Source organism: Canis aureus, chromosome 32 (assembly GCF_053574225.1).
Source record: "Canis aureus isolate CA01 chromosome 32, VMU_Caureus_v.1.0, whole genome shotgun sequence".
NCBI classification, from domain to species: Eukaryota; Metazoa; Chordata; class Mammalia; order Carnivora; family Canidae; genus Canis; species Canis aureus.
In genome coordinates, this window is record NC_135642.1 from 35,492,562 (window position 1) to 35,507,608 (window position 15,047).

The 15,047-nt window shown below is 43.2% G+C and overlaps 1 protein-coding gene and 1 non-coding gene across 3 annotated transcripts in view; one reads left to right on the forward strand and one right to left on the reverse strand.

The window, feature by feature from the left end:
• Nucleotides 1-15,047, forward strand: part of MAP2K1 (mitogen-activated protein kinase kinase 1) — a 76,918-nt gene that overhangs the window by 18,413 nt on the left and 43,458 nt on the right. The window contains exon 1 of one of the 2 annotated variants that reach the window (XM_077881566.1): nucleotides 3,858-3,921. The exons of the other annotated variant lie outside the window; for it this stretch is intronic. The gene's annotated coding sequence lies outside the window, so the exon portion shown is untranslated. Of the gene's footprint in view, nucleotides 1-3,857; nucleotides 3,922-15,047 lie in introns of those variants that run through there. 2 annotated transcript variants of the gene reach the window in all.
• TRNAR-CCU (transfer RNA arginine (anticodon CCU)) lies at nucleotides 7,025-7,097 on the reverse strand. Its single transcript has one exon. It is a non-coding gene; the product is annotated as a tRNA-Arg (tRNA).

Sequence of the window (15,047 nt, forward strand, 5' to 3'; positions counted from 1 at the left end):
GTCCTTGTCATGCTGGCAGCTAAGAGTGCTTATAGTCCTCTATACTGCCTTTTCAGCCAACAGCCCCTTCCTTGCCCAGAGGGGAAACATTTGGGAAGCATATACTGGTGGTGACATCTTCCCTATTCTGTGGTGTTCTGCAACTCCCTGCCTGGTGCAGAGGAAGGCTCAGGGAATGTTTGGGGCCAATGCATCAGCGAGCCTCTTTTGCATGCTGAGCTGAACACTTATCCCCAGCAAATGTTGGGCTTCTTGATGGATATGTGACATTGGTGGCTGAATATACATGGCACCTGTGGCTTTTCACACTCTCCCCCCACGCCTCTCCAGGGACTGGGATAGGACAGATGGTCATGGACACAGGATTCTCAGTTCTGCATCCTCTCTGCAAATCACATTTGGAGAAAAGTTAAGTTTGTGCAATAATACAATTTCAGTAACACAGTTTTGTACTGCCGGTGAGTTGTTTAACACTCTGGATAAATCACACTTCAGCAGAACTCATTTGGGAACAGAGTTTAATTTCACTGTAGGTGGCTGTGATTCCCACCCACCAGCCCCCCCCCCTCCCCAATAAATCTAGACTGATAAGGTGAATGCAGCACTAAGCCAGGCTATTTCTGGACCCAGGGTAACATTACATTGTATTAATCATCCTTTTCACCACCAACACCTTTCATTCTTTCTCCCCTGAGGATTGCTACTTGTCTGTCCTTAAATGTTAGAGATGGAAAAGATCTTTATAGTTCATCCTCCTGGATGTATGATGAAGAGATGGAGGCCCAGAGAGGCCAGGTGGCTTATGGCTAGTGAGCAACAGCCTCAATGGAGATCCAGGACCCCTGACTTTTCTCTAGTGCAGGGCTCTTGTTTTTCTGCCCTGCCCACCCTTTGATTCTGTTTTATGGCCAGAGGAGAGAGTCTTTATGTTCAGTTAGAATGAATAAAGGTGACCAGTTCTCTCTTAAATGCCCCCAGCACAGAGTGAATTCATTTCCTGTTAACCCTCACAGCCTCTCTTGACCTGTCTTTGCTAAGGGTTGTTAAAGTCTTGACAGATTTCTATACAGGTTAACTGCATCCTAGGGGTGGCCCTGTATTGGTTTGATTGATAGGATTTAACTTTTAGGAAAAAAAAAAAAAGAAAAGTAGGGATAATAAGAGTATGTGGAGAGAAAAAAATACTATTAAATTCTCTCTTAACAGTATGTCTTTGGGTTCTAAAAATCACTATATTTTGATGTTTTAAAAATGGCGGATAAGATATAGCACAAGAACTGCTGAAGACTGTTAAAACTTACAAAAGGTCCAATCCTGGATCATGAAAAAGTACTTCTCATTTGTCATAGAAGCTTCGTTGTTCTACCTTCTCCTGCTGATGGAGTTAGGGCATCCTGGGAGCTCAGCAACTGGTGTGCCATTCACTGCTCTGTGGTCCTCCCGTGTCATGGATGAGCATACTCTTTGTCTAAGTGGTAACTTTGGGAAGGACACAGGCCTGGCCAGCCAGGGGGTCCCAGTCGACCTGTACAGGGGTGATATATGTGGCAGGAAGCCAATTGTAGCACAGCAGAAGATAATTTTCCTCTGTACAGGATCTCACATGTAGTAGGTATTAGTGTTTATTGATTTCGGGATTTAAAGAAATACATATATTCCTTATCTTTCTTGACTACAAAGATCTCAAGTCTCTTAAAGGGGAAAAGAGTTTAATTATGCCCTGCTTCTCTTCTAATACTATGACCAGCTTTCCCACAGTTATAAACTCTATTCTGACACTTAGTGGGTGCTCTTGCTTTCTGTTGTAGGAGTAATCCCTAGAAGCAGATAGCTGAGGTTGGAGTCCTTCATCCCTAAATAATGATGTCAATTGGACTTTTTAAGGTCTGTCATCCCTAGCTTTCTCATTAGTAAATATGGGAGTGGTAATAATACCTGATTTGTAGGGTTGTTTTGAGGGTTAAGTGTAAAGTCTTTAGCATAACACCTAAACCATAATAAGCATTCAATAAAATGTTACCCATGACTTTATACATTTCCTTTGGGATTTTTCTGTCACGTTTATTGCCAACGTTTGGGAGTCTACCCTCTCGTTTAAGGTTGAAGTCCAGTATTATCTTGTCCATGAAACTTTGCCTGGTCTCCATTAGAAAACTTCCAGTGGGGCTGTCCATGAACTATGTGTGAGACAAACCACTTTGGGGGTGTTGTATGTGGATGTGTGATCTTTGTATATATCTGTTGCTTCATCATCTATGCTGTGAGCTTCTGGAGCCTCTTAATTTTGTCTGGATGCCCCATCTCTAGCCTAGGTCTGATGTGTAGTAAGTGGTCTATAAATATGTAATGAATGAATGTTGGTGTTAGCTTACAGAGCCCATGTGGGACAGGAGATTTGCTTCATTGGGTTTTCCCTGATACCAAATACAGTGTGCATTAAGTTTCTGGATAGCTTTCCTTGAATCATTCTCTTTAAAAAAAAAAAAAAAAACAAAGATAGGGATGCCTGGGTGGCTCAGTGGTTGAGTGCCCGCCTTCAGCCCAGGGCATGATCCTGGAGACCCTAGGTCCAGTTCCACATGGGGCTCCCTGCACGAAGCCTGCTTCTCTCTCTGCCTGTGCCTGTGCCTCTGCCTCTCTCTCTCTGTGTCTCTCATGAATAAATAAAAAAGATCTTTAGAAAAAAAAAAAAAGATATTGGTGTAGAGCACACACATGCACTAGTGGGGGGAAGGGCAAGAGGGAGAGGAAGAGAGAGAATCCTCAAGCCAACTCTGCTGAGCATGGAGCCGATGCAGGGCTGTATCCCAGGACCCTGAGATCATGATTTGAGCTGAAATCAAGAGTTGGCAGATTAACTGAGCCACCCAGGGGCCCCAGTCATTTCTTCTTTTTGTCTTTTTTTTTGGCTGATTAAGCAAACCTGGACTAGTTGGAGCCCCCAGGTGGGACCAAGGGATGTGGCTCCTGCAGGACTGTGTTGTAGGTCAGATGCTTACTTCAGTGCGTAGCATGAAGAAGTCAGGAGTATTATCTGATCGTGTGGATTCTAGTTACTAGACTGTAAATGACTGTGGTGGGTGAGGCTGTCATAAATATAGTAGTGGTTTGGGGGGCCTGAAGGAGTTAAACCTCCTCTCAGAATAGCCGGAGCAGCTCCTGGGAAGTAGCTTCCGAGGCAGGATGTGGCAAACCAGTGTGTAAAATGAGTGCGTTCTCCTTTGGAAGAAAAGGAAGTGGGTGGGGAGTAGTGAAGAGGAAGAACTTGGTGGACAAATCTTTTTATCTGTTGCTGTAAGAACAAGTTTCTCTTTTGAATGCCAGTCAGAGCCTGCAGAATTTTAACGCTAAGCGACCAAGGTCCAGAGAATGCTTAATGATGCTGGTTTTGCAGTTTTCTTGTTTTTTTTCCTCCACCAGTACCTCTAATTTAATATGCAAAATATGCAATGGAGTGTTGTCTTAGTAGGTTTTGTTGTTTTGTTTACTGATTGTGATCATTGGTTATTATTTAATGCTGTTTGAGGATTCACAGTTAATGTGAAGTGTCATCACAACCACAGTCACCTAACTAAGAATCATTTATTTATTTGGCATTCATTTAAAAACATTTTTTTCCTCTACACCCAACATGGGGCTCAAACCCCCAACCCCGAGATCAAAGGTCACATGCTACAACCCACCGACTGAGCCAGTCAGGTGCTGCTAATCAAGAGTAATTTAGAAGAAAGTTTTTTGTTTTAGAAAAGTCTCTGATGTGTTTGCTTCTTTATCTGTTTTGGAACACATTCTCACCCACTGTCTGTGCAGGTGCTCATAATAGCCCCTTGTGATGCGGGACAAGAGTCTGCTTCCGTTTTAGGTTCAGGGTTAGATGGCCTGTTAACCGGCAGAGGAGGGCTCTAGACATCTTGACTTCAGGTTCAGTGCTATTTCCAGAATTTTGGTACCTTTTGCTAAAAGCATGTTTTATACCCTTGAAGGCAAATTATTGACAGTGCGATTGTGTGAGTAAAAATAGGTGTGAACTGAATTTGGTGAGCTTCAGGCATCACTGGAAAAGCAGCCACCACTTCTATGTGGATTGTATAGATGGCAGTAATGTGGATGAGTGTTAGATTTAGGAATTGGATCCAGGACTGTGGATTGGTGTGTGAGAAATACTGTCAGAGGATTTTTTGAGTCAGTCTTTGGACTAGGTAATAAGATTTTAGTTATCGGAAGAGAAGTCCCCTATGGGCTTCCTAAGATTTGGAAAGCTGAGCTCAGCAGCTTTCAGACTTCAGATTTCTACAGTCTCTGTCTCAAGGAAGCTAGTATGTCTCCTGAGATGTGCAGATCTTGACTCCATTTCTGTGAAGGTTCCAAACTAGAATTTTTACACTTATCTATGTATGTTTTAGACAAGCACATTATGGGTGATTTGACTCCCAAACCACATACTTAAATTGCATCCTGGTCAAATTGTGATGTTTTGCATGTATTTTAGATTTTTAAATATAAAAGTGCTCTTATGGCATTTTAAATTTTTTTAATTAAAGATATTAAAAAAAGGAACCTTATGGCATTTTTAGAAGCTAAGATGTCAGGCTGATCTTTGCCAAACCCTGAATATTCTGAGGCATTCTAGGCTGGTGTGCTGGGACTTTTTTTTTTTTTTTTTTTAAAGATTAAATTTTTTTTTCTTGAGGTTCTAATTGATGTATATAAGGGTGCTGATTTGATACATTTATGTATTGTCATATGATCGCCACCATAACTTTAGCTAACATCTCTATCATGTCCCATAACTATCTCTTTTTTGTGGTAAGAGTATTTAAGATCCAATCCCGTAGCAGCTTTACTGTATATGATACAGTATTGTTGACTGTAATTACTGTGCTGTGCATCAGGCCTCCAGGACCTATTCATCTTCTACTGCAAGTTTGTACCCTTTGACTGACATCTCCCCAGTATCCCTTCCTTTTCTTTCTTTCTTTTTAAAAAGATTTTATTTATTCATTCATGAGAGACATAGAAAGAGAAGTAGAGACCCAGGCAGAGGGAGAAGCAGGCTCCCTGCAGGGAGCCTGATGCAGAACTCCATCCCAGGATTCTGGGATCACGCCCTAAGCTGAAGGTAGACGCTCAACCACTGAGCCACCCAGGCGTCCCTCCCTTTAACTCAAACCTAATTCTTTAGCAGGATGTACTATGCCCTTCCTTGTCTAGCCCCAACCTACCCTCCAGATTTATCTGTAAGTTCTCCTGGATGGATGCACCTACTCTCTGGCCACTTGGAATGGCTTCTAACAGCACCTTTTTTTTTTTTTTTTCATGCTGATGCCCAAGCCTGGAGTTGGACATTACAGTTTCTGACCTTCTCTTCCCCTTCCTTATCTTAGATGAAATTGGGAGTCTTACCTCTGTTCTGATAGCCCCCACTGCGCACCTCACTTTCAGCATTATGATCTACTTTACCTTGTAGACATTTCTGTACTTGCTAAAAGCATGCTGTGTTTGGCTTGCACTGTGAAACCTGTTTCTTTCATCTCTACATCTTTATCTCTCTGTCTCTCTCTGTCTCTGTCTGTCTCTCTCTCTCACACACACACACACACACACACACACACACAGAGTGCCTGATGAGGGCAGGGACCTAGTCTGCTTCATTTGTACCTTCCAAGCCTCTAACGCAGATAGATAGTGCGTGGCGCACAGTGGGTGCTCCATGATAAATCTGCATTGCAATTTCACAGCTGTGGGCGTAAATGGGTAGAAACCAGATGTCGACTTAAACTTCCCCATCCTCTGCCCTCCTCTAGATTGGAGCAGCCCTACAGGTTTACATTCTATGATCACTTGTTTCTGTAGAACCCACGTTTCCCTTTCTGTGTTTTTTTTTTTTTTTTCTCTTCTTTTTGCTTTGTGTTGAATCAGCTAGGAAGTTGGCCCTTTTTTCCTGGTTTCCACCAAACAACAATAAGAATGCAATACACACAAAGCTATTTTTGTGCACAGCAGATTGGACTGAAGGTCTGGGGTAAGGGGGATGTATTACATTATAGCAATAAAGACAACTTAGAATCTAGTGGTGTAACTATATTTGGTCTTAAATGACCTTTGCCCCCTTGCCATGATACCTCCTTTCTTCCTGTGCCACTTATAACCACTCCAAACAGTCTTCTCCCATCTTATTCTGTAGCCTAAATCATTTCTCTGGTTCCTCCCCCAACATGCTGTTCAGGCCTGCTTCTGCCTAAGCCACGGATGAGGATCAGGCCCTTATAAACTATGGGCGAACCTTCTGGTCCTCTGGTAGCCTCTGCTGTGAGGGGGTTTGGTAGCGCGCGCGCACGCGCACACACACACACACGCTTCTTTCAGAAGACAGAAGCCAACACGGTCACTTTTTGTTTTAATTGAGTTTTGTTCTCTCTGGTCTTATTGTTACTTCTGCCAGGTAGGTTTTGACCCTACCAGGCCAACTGCTATTAATTTGAGGGCCTAACTCATAGTTTTCGACAAGGCGAGCACTTATATAGACTTCTAGTCCTGGTCCTGAGATCAGGGTTCTGTGAGCATTGCCACACAGTGATGTAGGGAGGGGTTTTCCCCAGAGATGATGGGTGCTCAGAGATGAGGTTTGCTGACCCCTCTTGTGGGTACTTTGATTAAGGAGAAGGGCCAAGCTGTCATAAACATGTTTGTGTATTTAAGGAAGGAACAGGTCTGGAGAATTGGTGATTTCTCTCTGTGGACTAGAATTGGAGACACATTTTGAATCTGTTTCTTCCAACTGGATCTTCCTGTCTTAGCTGTGCCTCTGAGCATGACTGTCCTCATGGTTCTGGGTTATGAGGTTTAAGATGATGTTCACATTGGGTCCTATACCTTTTTCTTTAATTGAAAAGCAGCTTGCACTGCTGATTCACAGAGTGACATGGGCCATTACTACATACATAGGCAGTTTCTCCTTTCCTTTCCCTTTTCCTTTTCCTTTCCTTTTTCCTTTCCTTTTTTTTTTTTTTTCAAGGAGGCTCCATGCCTAACATGAGGTTTGAACTCATGACCCTGAGATCAGGAGTCATACGCTCTACTGGCTGAGCCAGCCAGGCACCCCTACATAGGCAGTTTCTGAAAGGTCTTTCTATATGTCAGCTTCTCAAGAGCAGGGAATGGGTATGGTCAAATATATTATCTTTCTAAGGCCACAATCAACCAGCTTGTCTGTTCAGGAACACACTCATTTTGTGGCCACCACCAGACCCAGGGCTCCCTTTGTCTCTGATGTCGACCACATATTTATTGGATGTTCCACTTGGATTGTCCATGGTGTTTTCTCCCTCTCAATACTCCCTACTGCCTCCTCACCACCCTGCCTCCCTCAGTAGTCCCCTGGCCCTCTTATGGCCACCTGAATCTTTACTGCTGCTACCAGTGTGCTTCACTTGTGCAGGATCCTTTCTTTTCCCTTCCCATCCCATTCAAAATGTCTCAGTCTAGGATGTTCCTCTGAAAGGAATTCCTCTGTACATAGATTTAATTTGTTGCCTTTCCAGGAACCTTTTAGTAGAGTAGAGCACAGTTCTTTGCCTCAAAGGAATAGTAGCTAACAGGTAAATACCTGTGTTATGGCTCATTGAGTGGGGGATTTGTTTGAAGGACATGAGCTCTTCAGCTCATGGTGTGAAGGAAAGATAACTTTTAGAGTTCCAGCCCTACCTAGTCTTTACTGCTCCTGGCCTCCATTCCCATTTCTGTAAAATAGGAACAACATACATAATTTTTAAAATTGCAAGGATGAAGTGAGTTAATGGGAATAATATGGCTAGCATTTAAGAATCTCAAGTCTTTTTTTTTTTTTAAGATTTTATTTTATTTATTTATTCATGAGAGAGACACAGAGAGAGGCAGAGACATAGGTAGAGGGAGAAGCAGGCTCCCTGTTGGGAGCCTGATGCGGTACTCGATCCCTGGACCCCAGGATCACAACCTGAGCCAAAGGCAGCCGCTCAATCACTGAGCCACCCAGGTGTCCAAGAGTCTGGAGTCTTAATTGTATCTAAATTTCATTATCAGACAAGCATTATGTTCCTCTTTTTGTTCTCATCAAGGAAGGGCATTATTCCTTTTTGTCCTTCATCTTCTGATCTTTTTTATCCCCCCTCTGCCTCCAAATTTCGTCACAATTTTTTTTGATACTTTTCTGAAAGACTGATTCTTTAGTAATTAATTCATATATGGCTAATATGAAACAAATTTTGTCCACTGGAGTGGAAGACACCATAGTTAGTTCTTTAAAGCAACAATATGACACTCCCTCTCCAATTTAGGATGTTGTTCAATATTTAAGAAGAGTCTGTGTGAGTGGGTGGTCCTGTCATTCCAGAGGTTCCTCTGTGTGGGCGTGTGCGTGTATTTTTCAGTGTGACTCTTCTGCAGAAACATGCCATGGGAAGGCAGTTTGTATCATTTCAGAAGTCTGATTCCAGAGGTTAAGTATTTTTGGTTTTTGTTTGCTTTTTTTTTTTTCTTTATTTTTTTTTTAATTTTTATTTATTTATTTATTTATTTATTTATTTATTTATTTATTTATTTATTTATGATAGTCACAGAGAGAGAGAGAGAGAGAGAGAGAGACAGAGACACAGGCAGAGGGAGAAGCAGGCTCCATGCACCGGGAGCCCTACGTGGGATTCGATCCCGGGTCTCCAGGATCGCGCCCTGGGCCAAAGGCAGGCGCCAAACCACTGCGCCACCCAGGGATCCCTTTTTTTTTTTTAAATTAGGCTCCACACCCAATGTGGGGCTTGAACTCATGACTGTGAGATCAAGAGTTGCACACTCTACTGACTGAACCTGCCAGGTGCCCCTGTTTATCTTCTTAAAATTAAACCTGTTTTCTTGACTTTGAAAAACATTTGTTGATTTGCCTGGAAGCTACTTGATTTAAAGTGAAATTAAAGAGAAACACTTGTCTTGACTCTTGTTTTCTTTTTTCTTGTAAGTTATATTCTTCTGACACGTTTTGTTTATCACAGCCTTAATCCCCATTTTCTACAGGGGAGACCATGCTACAATGCCCTTTTTCCTTTTTGCTGTCTAAATTTTAGGTATCGTTGTAGACCAAATCAGGTCTCCTATGCCTGTAAAACTTAGACTGATTATGCCAGCATCTTCTGAACTACAAAGCTGTCCGTGTCTCAGGCCTCTTGAGAAAATAGGGGAAACTGCAAGACAGTCTTTGCCCCACAGTCTTTTTGGATGTGGTGGTGAAACCAATGAAAGGCAATGAGAGTAGTTTTTTTTTTTTTTTTTTTTTTTTTTTAAGTAGGCTCCATGCTGGGCTCGAATCAGGACCATGAAGTCAAGAGTTAGAGTTGGATGCTCAACCGATTGAGCCACTCCAGTACCCCAAGCAGTATTTAACTACATTGTACATTTTTGTGAGATTATTACATGAAAACATGAAGATGCAGGAATTTCATCAGTAGAATGGGGCTGACTGGTGATCACATCATGGTGTTGTTAAAGGGACACCTACCTTTTGCAGAATGCCTGATGCACACAATACTCAGTAAGTCAGTAGGGAGTACTACCAAATTGTTACCCCTACTAACCAACAATTACTAACCAATATTACCCTTACTAGTACTGTTAAATACTTGTTTAACACTTTAGAGGATTTCTACATTTTTTACATCTCTACAACAACTATTTTTCATTTTTATTTTTTTTAAGTAAGCTCTTCACCCATTGTGGGGCTTAAGCTCATGACCCCAAGATCAAGAGTAGCATGCTCTACCGATTGAGCCAGCTGGGCACCCCATCCACAACAGCCTTTTATTTCTCATCACATCATTGGTTTAAAGTGCCCTTGGCTGTCTGTATTCCTCTCACTGCTTCACGAAGGGCCTTCTGGTGCCCAAATGCATGCATGCTCACAGAAGGCTATGTAGCCTCAAAGGAAAAGGCAGGGCAACCCTCTCAGGTCCCCTCCCTCCTTGGGAGCTTTGTAGTATCACTTCACTATTGCTCAATAGACATTGCTTTGCTTCCCACCAAAAACAAAAACAAAAAACAATCAAAGGAAAAGGCAGTGAGGGTGAGAAAACAGTCAGTGGGGTGTACGTGTGGATAAGAAGTAATGAATGACCAGGGCCTCAAACATGTACAGCAGACGAAGCCGGGCATTGTGTTCACAGAGATGTGTGGCCATGGGACTTAGCTGCAAAGTTCTGTCCTTAGAAAACTGCAGGATGAATCCGGTAGTAGGATTAGAGAATTTTAGCATTGCAAAGGACTTTAAAGACCACCTAGTTTAGCTTTCCTATTTTACCTATGAGGATAATCAAGGGGAAGTAACGGGACAAGTCTTCTGACTTCCAAAGCCTTCACGCTTCTTAAGCAAGGAGTATATGGCAGCCACGTGGATTTTTTTTTTTTCTTTCTAGTTTTATGTCCCATTGTGAAAGACCAGCTCTGTGCTGACCCAGAAGCAGCAGATTTCCTGCATATGTCACTGGCCCTGGAAGTGGGTCTGGGGAATGCTTTCAAGAATGACTGTGAGACTTTGCTCACCTATGTCTATCAGCAAGCAGAAGAGAGTGGGCGGCCAAGATGGAATTTACATTAGCAAACAGCATCAAGGAAAGGGAAAAAATACTTGAGCTAAATTCAGTGAAGCACATCATGATACCAGGCAAGGGAATGGCTGTACTGAAGCATGTCTTCCCACAGCCGCTTGAGAGTCTAAACCCAAAGCTGGGTTCAACACCAACACAAAGCAGAGGTCTATTGCTGGAGGAGGAGTAGGAAACTTTCTCCTGCTCCAGAACTGCCACAGATACACATTTGTTTTGGTTGCCATGGAAAGGAAGGAAGTCCATGTTCACAGGGCCTGTTTAAGACTGAGGCTGGACCAGGATAGGAGAGAACTTCCCTATCGCTACCATGGGCACTGTGGCTTGCTTCCCATGCTTTCAGGTCCTGGTTGTTACTTCTTGTTGACACATATGCCCCACTGACCCTTCTCCCTCCCTCACTGCTTTTTCCTTTGAGACTATATTGACTGTTTTATCTTCCCAGGCCTTCTGTGAGCATGCATGCATTTGGGCACCAGAAGGCCCTTCATGAAGCAGTGAGAAGAATACAGACAGCTAAGGGCACTTTAGGCCAGTGTTGTGATGAGAAATAAAAGGTGGTCATTGAGATGATGTGAGAGCGTTATGTAAAAGTAATTGCCATCAACCCCCAGAGCAGGGGCAAAGGCATGGAGAAGGATCCCACTCTGTGGCCAGGCCACATGGGACACTTCAAACCTGAAGGAGAAGTAGGAACACTGAGAAAAAAAATATCTCTGCAGCTCTGGCTCCACTCTTTGCATAAGATAAAACCCATTGCTGGAGAAATTTGCAGCCTGAGGTACATGGAAATTATCAGGGTTCACCAGAAAACCCAAACCTAGCTCAACTCCCAACTAATACTAACAGCATGACAGCATAATGTGCCTATCTCTAAGCATGAAGATAATGTACCTCCGTCTTTATTCTTCTATTACAGTGTGCACCAGTTAGTGTACAAAAAGCACAACATCGAGAGAAGAAACAACCTACAAGAGATAAGGCCATCAATAGAACTAGACTCAGAGACGACTCAGATGATGGAATTAATGGACAGAGGCTTTAAAATAACCTATGATTATGGACAACATGCATGAACAGATGAATTTCAGAAGAGATAGAAACTAAAAATAGATTCAAGTGAAAGTGCTAGAAAATTTTGAAAACATGATCTCAGAGGTCAACAAGTCTGTCAGCAGACTGTAGGGAACTGAGGAAAGAATCAGTTACCCTGAAGATAGGTTAATAGAAATTATCTAAACTGGGGGGTGGTGGGTGGTATCCAAACTGAGACAGGAGAAAAGGAATAAAAAGAAATCAGATCACAGCATTCCAAGTTATAGGTATATATAGAGAGGAAGAGATAGAGAGAGAGGAGAGAGAGAAGACACCCTACTAGAACTTTTTAAGTAATTGGCCTATGTGGTTATGGAAGCCTGGGAAATCCACAGTCTTAAGGGTAGCCCAGCTTGCTGGAGACCTATGCAAGATTTGCAGTTGAAATCCGAAGGCAGGCTTCCTTCTTTGGGGAGGTCAGTCTTTGTGCTATTAAGGCCTTATACTGACTGGATGAGTCCCACTCCCATTATGGGGAGTAATCTCCTTTACTCAAATTCACCAATTTGAATGTTATTCTTATCACACCCCTTCCACAAACCTCACTTCCATGGAAACATTTTAAATAAAGTTTGACCAAATAACTTAGCATTGTGGCCCTGCCAAGCTGACACATAAAATTAACCATCACATGTCCCTTCTAGTTACTGCCCCCACCCTAAAACGTGTTCACTTTTCTACCTTATAACTGCAAAGATTAGTTTTACCTTTTTTTGAATTTGACATAGATGCAGAAGAACATATACTTTGTTGTTCCATCTGGCTTCTTATATAATCCTAGAATTTTATTGCCTAGTTAGTTGAGCAGCCCTTCCCAGAGTGGCCTGTGGGGCTGAGGGGTAAAGGTATAGAGCCCCTTCTCCACTTTGTTGTTTGGGGCTGGCCTAAACTGCACTCCCTTACACCGATGGGCTAACTTAGGATGGAGTCTGGAATTGGTTAGCTCTGTCTTCCTCTTTCAGGCCCATTCTTTCCTCTCCTCTTTGTTGTTTTGTTTTGTTTTTATTTTTTTAAAAGATTTTATTTGAGAGAGAGGGAGACACAGCGCACATATGCATGAGCAGGGGAGGGATAGAGGGAGAGGGAGAAGGAGACACCAGTAAGCTCGACGCAGGGCTCGATCCCAGGACCCCAAGATCATGACCTGAGTAGAAGGCAGACATTTAACTGAGCCATCCAGGTGCCGCCCTCTCTTATACTCTTTGTTACCCCCACACTCTGTGCCCTGTCCATGGTTTGACTCTGTAGAGAATCGTAAAGCCAATCTTCCCTCTTCTCATATTTTCCTTCTTTTGAAGATCTTCAGCTTTTCAACCCAAGCACACATTCTGTCTTACTCTGTACTTCCTCAGCTGGTTGTCACATTGACAGGCTTGGGTCTCAGAGACACTTAGACAACTCTCCCCTCCCTTCTCTCCTCCTCCCCATGTACTTTTTTCTTTTGGTAAAAATGGGTGTGGAAACTGAATACCAGAGAGGGTGGGAGCTTGCCTAGGATCTGACAGATGGGACTGGTATGGGGTGAGGATTGAGGGATTGCAATAAGTCCCATGCTCTTATTTGCCCTTAGTTTGGGTCCTTTACCTTCCCTCTTCCTTCTCTGCCCCAGTAGCCTTCCAACTGCCAAATGCCACAGGGGAGAGAGAACTTCCCAACTCCCTATACTCTCTGAGGATACCCGCCTGCCTGCACTGGAACCTTTTCTTTCCTCCAGCACAGTTACTGAATGTCATCCTGTACTCTTCCCTCTTTGTTCCTTCCTGGCAGGAAGGCTTAGGTTGGTGACAGACCCCTGGCTGGTGTTTACATTACTGTGTCCCATTTCTGTTTGGTGTGTGGCTGTTTGAAGACTCCATTCCTTTGTCTAGACGTCACCTCCCTTCTCCTTAAATCATTCCTTTAGGTCAGCTTCCCATTTCAGGGTCCATCAGGGCTGGAGATGGCAGTGTACGGCCTTGAAGAGCGCTCTGTTCTAGGATTTAGGAAACCTGCTGCCAGTGAGCTTTGTGACTTTGTACTCTCTGGACTTCTGTGACCTTACCTGTAAAGTGAATTGGATCAGGTGGTTTTTAAGGTCCCTCCCATGCCACGTTTTATACTGCTTCCTGACTTAAACCACCGAGCCACAAATGCAAGATTCCAGCTGTCGTACTGCAGTTAGGCTTAGTGGATGGGTGGGATGAAGGAGAGGGAAGGAGATGTTCTTGCCCATAGGATCATCCTTTCTCCACCCACTACATTGTGCCTTCTTGGTGTGTTCAGAATACAAATGACAACCCTTGTTTTTCTCCACATTCCTTGCTCTTCTCTACATTCCTGTTTCAAACCTATAATCTTGTATCTCGATGAACTTGTGTTTACTGTAAGACAGCCACGGTGCAGAATTCATGTTGCCATGGGTTATTTTCTTTCTGCTGTGGTGCATGAGGGTGATGGGAGTCAGACTTTATAGCTGGTCCCTGGAGAGGGCTGTGTGTGTATGTCAGATATTTATTGTTCTGGGCTCTGGTGTCCTTTCTCGATCCATAGTCCTGATTTTGCTGATTTCAGTTAAAGCCAAAGACTGGGCAGGACACAGATTCTGGTTCTCTGAAATTTGGAGACTTGTGGTGTGGTTGAAGGAAGACAGGCCCCTCTCTTCCTCTTTCCTTTGTTGGAAGCATTTCAGCATGGGGTGGGGCAGGAATGAGCCTTGTTTTTTTTTTTTAAGATTTTATTTATTTATTCATGAGAGACACAGAGAGAGAAGCAGAGGGAGAAGTAGGCTCCCTGCAAAGAGCCAATGCGGGACTCAATCCTGGGAATCTAGGCTCAAGCCCTAAGCCAAAGGCAGATGCTCAACCGCTGAGCCACCCAGGCATCCCACGAATGAGCCTTGTTGAACTTGACTGACTCCCTGTCCCAGAGGAAGCAGTACTAAACACTGCTATGTTTATTGATTGATTTATTTTTATTTTGTTATTTATTTTAAGGATTTTATTTATTTATTCATGAGAGATACAGAGAGAGAGGCAGAGAGAGAGAAGCAGGCTCCACACAGGGAGCCTGACATGGGACTCAATCCCGGGTCTCCAGGATCACGCCCTGGGCGGAAGGCAAGAGCTAAACTGCTGAGCCATCTAGGGATTCCCGATTGATTTCTTTTTAATGAGTACTGAAAGCCATTTAGATGCTGGGATTTTCCTTTCACCTTCAGATAAAATCCTTTGTCTTTCATTCACTGAAGTAATTCTTAAGAAACTTTTCAAGGGTTTTAGGAATTGTTGAAGGAAAGACAGTAGCTTCTGGATGCCACTGTTGCTGCCTTGGCAGCTCCTCACCCACACT